The sequence below is a fragment of the Solanum pennellii genome, chromosome 8 (genome assembly GCF_001406875.1).
Source record: "Solanum pennellii chromosome 8, SPENNV200".
Lineage (NCBI taxonomy): Eukaryota > Viridiplantae > Streptophyta > Magnoliopsida > Solanales > Solanaceae > Solanum > Solanum pennellii.
In genome coordinates this window covers 3,667,003-3,675,886 of record NC_028644.1, presented here as the reverse complement: position 1 = coordinate 3,675,886, position 8,884 = coordinate 3,667,003, and the positions used below count along the sequence as shown (strand labels likewise).

The window sequence follows — 8,884 nt, the reverse complement described above, 5'->3', positions numbered from 1 at the left end:
TCCCTCTTCCCGTGGACGTAGCCAATTTATTGGTGAACCACGTAAATCTGTTGTCTTGTTTTTAGCGTTTATATTTTCTCGTATTATCTCGAATTCCGCATAACAGGGTTATTATGAGATTGATTATGTTTTCCGCACTTATGATGTTGATCGTTTATTCATCACATTTCTTTCGTATTGTTGGGCTAGACTGATTTGTCTAGATAAGATAAGAAAAGTGTCATCACGTTCATTTTCGGGTCTTAAGATAAAGAAAGAAAAAAAATTAAAACTTTTCATTAATCAGGAAAATATTTTTCAACACTTTTCTTAAACCTCACCACCCGAAAATGTTCATACTTGGGATCCAGCCCCAACCCAACCTTGAACTAACTCTTGACCCTGTTCTGAGACCCCAATTTTGACCTCCCGACATTGACCTAGGACTACTCATTTTTTTAGAAAAACCTTTTATAGAAAAATATGAAAGTATTTTCCTTCATACCAAACACATTCTAAAAGAAGAAAAATAAAAAAAATATCTTGTAATATGAAATACCCTTTTTATATAATAAAAACAATGAATAATATTAACATCGATATTATTTATTTGATTTACCTATTTTTATCAATATTGAAATGATTTGGATTAAATATTTTATTTTATTTTTACCCTATTTATTTTGACCGGCCCGTATTCAACTCACCCATCCCTTTGTCATAAATAACCATAAATATCAAATCGCTTTACAATTCGCTCTCACTAAAATAAGTATATATATAATTAAAGATTGATTAAAATCTAATCCACATATAATAATAATGATAGATATAAAGAATGTGATGTGAGACATCTTTATATCTTAGATTTGTATTTATCTTTTCTCTCAAACTTTTTGATAATTCAATTCATTTTTTGCTAAGAAAATAAAATAATAAGTTATGAAATTGTAGCAAAGATTTAATCCATACAATCATGTCATTTCAAGAATAGTTATTACTATCCCACCTTTTCGTATGCAATCATCTAGGCTGAAACAAAAAACACAATGAGGTTTGTCTGCCAAAAAATAAATTTATTTATTTATTTATTTATTCTTTTTTTGTCTTTATTTATTTATTTATTCTTTTGTTGTCTTTATTTCAACAACAAAAAATAATCGAATCTCCTCTTGTATAAAACATTATTATCCAGTTAAATGGACAATTAATACATGTTAATGTCCATCACATGACAATCTTAAATTAATTGAAATATATTTTAACCTATTAATTGAATTTAATGAACATTAATATTTCATATTCCCATAAATATATATTCAGTGTTCTATTCTATTATAAATACCAACTGGAATATTGAGATGAGTATCAATTTTGTATTTTTCATCTTATCTATTGACAACTTAGTCATTTTTTTTTGCAATATGCTATTGTGTGCCCAATTGGTGAGAATTTTTTTATTTTTTTACCTTTTTCTCTTGAAACATTTTGTCTGATTAGAATTGAGTTATTTTTTCATATCAATCAATAGTTTTTTGAATGTTTTGTCATGTTTTTTTAAAATAATATTTTGCCATAATTTCATTTTTTTTTCTCTATGTCTTTCTTTAAGTCGAGGGTATATTAAATAAACCCTTCTACCTGCCACATTAATTCATGTTTTATGTGTAATCATTTGAATCTCCAATTAAAGTAAATAATAATTACATATATCGAGTTTTTTTTAATCTTCTTTTATGGAAGTTATATTTCCTCAATTTTTTCATTCATCTATCACTACAATATGAAGTCTTATAATTTTGATGTTATGCCTGAACTTAAGTTATATAATTATATTTTTTGGTTTTGTTGTCTATGTGTAAGGACGAAAGTATAAGTTGTTTAGATAAACTACCTTATTGATTTTTGATTATTTTGTATGAGATAGTGATGAAAATATATATCAATATAAATCGAGTTTTTTTAAGTGTTATCGTACGATATTTATTCTTATTATAATTCTATTCTTGCCTAAATATTATATATAATCATGAGAAGAATTATTCATTTATTACCTGTCTTCTTGTTGGCATCAAACAATTGATATGAGTTGACATAATTATTGATAATATTAAAGCTAAGTACTTTGTATACATTCATAATAAATTTATGAGTTGGCATAGGATCAAATGTGTCTATGATATAAGAAATGTGAGAGTTTCATAAAAAATGGTAAGTGGGCATATATATATATATATATATATATATTAGACACACACAATATTTGTACTGTTTGACATGATGCTATTAATTTCTTAAAAATATTTGAACATGAAGTTGTACTACATAAAATAGTTCAACCTTTAGATGGCGAAAAAAATCTTAATTAAATTGATAACTGTTATTAATTTTAGTACTTGATGAGCTTTCAATTGCAAATTAAAGTCATGAGACTCGAACAATTTATCTATAAAAATAGTTTTGGTAAAAAAGAAAAAAACTTATAATGCACTATTTGAGGTTTATAATTCAGTACTCATTAATTGATAAAAATAAAAAGCAACACTCAGATCAAGAGATTTATAATTAGTGCAAGGAAAAATAAAAAAAGAAACTAAAAATAAATCATGAAAAGAAAGAAAAGGAGCAAGCAAAATAGAAGTACTGGCAACGAGGATCGAACCTGCCAATTGAGCTGTCCAGCATTTTATTCAATAGGTGGCAAAAGTAATATATATTGATTTATGATGCATATATACATATATAAACAACGTTTTTTCTGAGATCCGCCCCTGGATAAATGTAATTATTACGCCATCTTAATGTTTTTCATATTGTATGTCTTATTTTATTTATTTTGATAAATTAAATGTTTTATATATTATATGTTCTTTAAAATTTATATTACAAAATAACTCCTCAAAATCAACTAAAATCTCTATGGTCAAATTATATAAAATGACTTTTATATATATATATATATATATATATTTTATGAGTAGCAATTATGTGTTATGCTCTCTTTGGTATCCTAAATATAGTTTAGACGCTAGAAAATATATGAGTGAATGTTCTTCATACTTTATCAACATGAATAGTTCTGTTCTTTATCGAACACTAAGACAAAATGTAGCATGTGATGTATTATATAGTGAACAACTTTGTCAAAGTATTCTACTCTTGAAATGTATTTGCAAAATCTTGAAATCGGTTTTAATTATAATAAATGATATTAATAATGGCCTTAGCCTTGCTTCTTGTGTTATAGTTAACTGTTTCTGTTTATACATGCATGTTGACTTAATTTATAAAAATTGATTCCACTTCTCATTTCTTTACATACTAAGTGTGACTAGCTGACTCGTTTAAATTCCTATATATACTTTGGGAATACCAAATTTCAGAATATGTACTACACTAGATATTATAAGTTTGATGATTATTTGAATTCTTTCTAGGTCACTTGCTTTATATAGTGACAAGCCCTCAACTTTACCCAAATGTTGTACACTATTTTGATTCGATTAAAATGGGGTATAACAATAATATTAGAAAATATTTGTTTTATATAATATTTCTTGCTTATCATGAAGAAGATAGTTTTGAATACACAAATTGTTTGTATATATTTGTGTCTTGAGAAAAACCGTACATAGATATTTCTGGGATGTTTAAAGAAACTTGGTAGCGACATTAGAATATTAATATGACATTTAGAAATATATAAAATAATGTCACCTATTTTTGTAACATTCAATAATAACATTTGTTGACATTAACTAACGTGTCAGAAATTTCGATGTGACATGTTATAAATGTCACAAGTAAGTGTTTTGAAATTCATTTCACCAACATTAAATCTAAATGTCAGAAAGTTTAAGTGACATTTCATAAATGTCATAATCATAAATGTCATGTATCTCATACCGACATTTACCTAAATATTGAAAATATATGTCATATATCTTATATAACTAAATGCCAAAAATAAATGTCATATATCTCATACTGACATTCACCTAAATGTAAAAAAATAAATATCATATATTTCTTATCGACTTTCGCATAAATGTCAAAAAATAAATGTCGTAACAATCTTACCAACATTTACATATATGTTGCAAAGTAAATGATGCGAATTCTTTTCAACATTTACCTAAATGTCACAAAATAATTGTCACAATTTCTTTTCAACAAATACCTAAATGTCGAAAAAATCCCTGACACTAAAATTTAGGACATTTGGTCCAAATGTAAAATAAATGTCGATAAACGAATTTGTGACATAAATATCATAATACGACATTTAAAAAATGTTGTTGTATCTCCACTTTCTTGTAGTGACGTGCTCAAGCCATATATTCAATCTAATTATATTCATACATGTGCATAATATAATATCAATTGATTAGGAGATGATTATGCATCTCATTTCAATCAAATATATTCATCTCATGAAGAAAATATACACACAAAAACAAAATTCAAAAGTCTCAATATTTCCGGACTAGTATCAATTTTTATCTCATGATTTAGAGGGTACGGGCATAAATGTTTGTTATCTCATTAAGATGGTACCCCTTATCCTCGAGAGGCGGAGCCAAAATTTTTAATAAAGGGGGTTCAAAATATGTAGAAATAGGTAGCGGAAGGGGATTCCACATCTACTATATAAACTTATTTTAACCATGTATAAATAATATAGTTTTCAACCCCCGTTCATTAAGGGTAGCTCTGGGCCTGTTATCCTTCACAAAACTAATACTTGAAAGGATGTGTAATCTTTAATTAATTAGTTGCCTCAAACCGAAGCCCAAATGCCAAATTGTGAATTTGCCCTTCCACGTAGGATGCTTTGAACAATAAAATTTATTCAAACATTTTATTATTATAAGAATATGTATGAATGTAATGACATTTATATTTGGCTTGACGACAATCAAATAAAAAAGGTAACCCTAGAAGTCAAATCTAAAATATTATTTCACTCATATACATAATAAAAGAAACTCATTGAAACAATGCTCTAATTAATTATGACAATTGCAAATTGCAAAGATTATCAATCTAATATGTGATATTGTTTTGATAGAAGCTGATACTCTAATATGTGATTTCAAAGCATCTTTCCAGAGCTCGACCCTTGTCGTACACTCCTCTTACATTTAGGTCATAGTTTAAGGGGTACTTGTGCACCATTCAAATCTACAGTATGAGAAGGAAACTCTTTTCTTGGAAGACACATCAGTCTTTAGTAGCTAGAATCTTCACCTTACCACACACCCATCAATGATGCATACCTAAAAGGATTCAAATACCGAAATATAATTTACTTAAATGGTCAAATATATCACATCATACTATTACTAGTTTTTGGAAACGTCCCTTATTATTATTATTATTAAATTTCTACTCCCTCCGTCCATTTCCTTTTTCTTCAGTTCCAAAAGAATGTCACATTTTTCTTATATGGTAAGTATTTAAAAGTACAATTCTTTTTTTACCCTTGTTAGTCCCACTTAATTTTAAAGATAAAAAAGTACGTTTACTTTTTTTCGAAGGGTAATTTGGTAACATTTCAAAGTTTTCATTGTACGGGCACTCTCCGATCAAATATTGACACATAAAATGGAACGAAGGACGCATATACTAAAAAGTTGAGTAATAATAGAAAGTATACTATGAAGAAGAACATTAAATATATGATATAGCTCGAACATTTTTTCTATCCTTCATTTGTAGTTTCTCACTTTATTTTCTTCTCATGTTGAAATCTGAATTGTGCAATTTCCAATTCATATTCAACTTTTAATTTTGAATAGTAATGGACAATTACTATTCAAATGCAGATCTAGGTTTTTTTTTTTAATCTTACATTTATTGAATCACTAGTTCCGGAAATGTACATTGCACGTTTATTCCAAAATATTTTATATAAATTTTATATTATAAATGACATATTTTCTCCACTTCAAATTTATTAATATTTACTAAAAAAATCATTGTTTTTACAATTGAAAGTTCATATATCATCCTAATAAAAAGATCACAAATTCTTAATAATAAAATTGACTAAAAGTGTATAAATGGTTGATTCATGTACGAATATGATGATTTACTATTCAATATTTAGTTTATTAAATAATTTATAAAATTAAAATTTAATGCAGGAATAGAATTGTAATCTAACTTTTTCTTAACACATATACACACGATGATATAATATTATCATCTTAGTTTACTTAATTAATTTTTAATTATGCTTTCTTTTTCTTTTGTATGTGAATGGTTCATAAGAAGCTGGTATTATTTAGTATTATTGAAATTGTTGAAAGACTAAAATATTGGAATTTATTCAACTCCTAAATCTTGTAACTCTTTATTTTTTCTACTTTTTGGTAATTAAATTCCACGTTTCATAATGTTCTTTTTTGGCATAGACAAGATAAAAATAAAGACTTAGACTCAACAATTTTAAGATCCAATATGAATAAAACTACCACAGCTACATAAAATTAGGTCCTTTATAATACTCTTCTCTCGAACTAATTAGAGAGTGTGATGCAATAAATATAACTCATGAAGGTTATTTAAAAAAAATTCACAAATGAACTGAAATCAACATATTTATTTTGAATGCTACTTCACGCGTGTAATGAAATATTATTATTAGATAAAATCAAAGAAATTAGCAAGTCATAACATTCTTGCAATTAACACAACTTTCACTTCTTCTTGAAATCAGAAACATCAAACATCTTAATAGAGTAATACTGATCAAACGTAACTAACTAAATAAAAACAATAGGAACAAAAGAGCTATCAGCTTAAATCTTGAACAATCATTTATTCATGCCAATAACAATTTTAACTGCATCTATTGGCCCTTGTATGGAACCCCTTAACTGACACATTAAAGATAAATAATGAAAAAGAAGAAGAGGACATGTGGTATTGAAACTCCAGAAGAGAACCTCAATGAATTTATCATGCTTCACTGAAGTGACTATTTATAAAATCCTATAACTATAGTTGAAAGTTGAAAAGGCCTTCAAACATCGAATTAGCTTAGTAAGATGTAAAGTTATTTTAAAGTATTGAAAATGCTGAAATAAATGACAATTGCAAGTATAGTAATCCACCTCTTTGTATACCCAAATACTTAATTGATTGTTATTAAACTTTAAGTATGCAATGTATGTGTACATTATGGAGTAGTGTTGAATATAATGATTTTCTTCATTAATGATAGAATATTTAATTAATATTTTTATAATAATTTTATTTAGTGAAGGGTAAAATGGTAATTCAATTTTTCACTTTGGAGCTTCCCGCTTATAATAGTGTATGATATGATGATTAATGTGTAGGTTAATGATACATATAATATTTTATTATTTAGGTATTTGATTTAGTGTAGGAACAAAATGATAATCCAACTATACACTTTCGAATTTTCACTTTTAATAAGTAATTATAATTACAATGTTGTCAATCTGCATTTGAAAAATAGAATTACTGATTCTGATAAAACTTTGCAGAAACACGAAGTTACCAAAGTTTACTGAATCAGTACAAGAGATGAACAGAAATTAATTAAGAAAAACTATAATCTGTAACGTACCAGAATCTGAAAAAATACCCAACATACAAGATATACAAAAGACTAATCCATTTGATATTAAAAAATTATAGGTTTGAGTAATAATTAACATTCAATAATTAGGCAGAAGAATGTATCACATTCTTACAAATAATATCTCTAGGGTAAAAATAAACATTATAATTTGGACAATTACTACTTAACTACTTATGGGTCCAGCCAATAATCCAGAGACTGAAGTTTGACAATTTTTCATCCATAGTTAAAGTTTTACATTAACAATAAATAACTTCNATATATATATATATATTCAATTTGATGAAGAATGTTTCAACACATGAATAATAAACTAATAAGGTCAGTAGATTATACATATAAACGAAGAGTCAAATAAAAATACAGCCTCAAAATCACATAGACACATACAATGATCCAACATTTATCTCCGATTTGGTGGCCATTTTTATTTTAGGGTATGAATTCTTGTATTTTTTTAAAAATAAATCATATATGATTTTTCTCATTTAGTTATTCTACTCTCTCTACTCATAAATAATAATCTTGAAAATATATTTATATTAAAGTGGAACACTTTATCAAGAGCCAAATAAACATATCAAACTAACTAATTAATCTCTCATAAAAAATTAGTATACCGTGAATTATATATCACTAATTTCTTCATGTAGGACACAAGCTATTTCAATAGAAAAACAAAATCATAAATAAGAAAATATATCAAAATATATAAAAAAGATATATAAAATAATTAAGCTGGACAAGGAGGAGCGGATAAAGACAAAAAGAAACTACTGCACATACAGAATGATGAGCAAGGTTAGTTTTTTGCATGATAATCACTCATCATAAAAGATTTAGAATTAAATCATAGATTACTTCCAACATTACCTTATCATCTTCTAATAGTCGTAGGATTTTGTTGATTCCTTTTTGCTATTAACTGGCCTTCTATGGATGGTCCCAGAATGAACTCATCTGGTAATTTCATTAGCAAGTATTTCCATTGAACAATTCTTGAGATAAAGAAAAAAAGAATATAGTTTCTTATCAGAATGCTAATGATATAATTGCTCTCAATTAAACTGACTGTGTCTACATTATTTATAGCAGAATTTTGAGAGAAGGTAAAAAAAAAAAAAGTAAAAAAGAAGGCAAATAGAATAAGTAAAATTGAAAGAAAATACAAACACTTCAATCGACAAAGCAAAACATATGTTTGGTCCCCAGCAAGACTTTATTCTTGAGACAATGAATTCTCATACTTTATAAAATGATTGTATTTTTGTTTTACTGAAGTAACTC

General features: G+C 26.4%; 1 long non-coding RNA gene across 1 annotated transcript; it reads right to left on the bottom strand.

The window, feature by feature from the left end:
* Nucleotides 1-4,989: 4,989 nt before the first annotated feature.
* Nucleotides 4,990-8,669, bottom strand: LOC114078253. Its single transcript, XR_003579752.1, has 2 exons — nucleotides 8,471-8,669; nucleotides 4,990-5,258 (listed from the first exon to the last, which is right to left on the bottom strand). It is a non-coding gene; the product is annotated as an uncharacterized LOC114078253 (long non-coding RNA).
* Nucleotides 8,670-8,884: the final 215 nt, after the last annotated feature.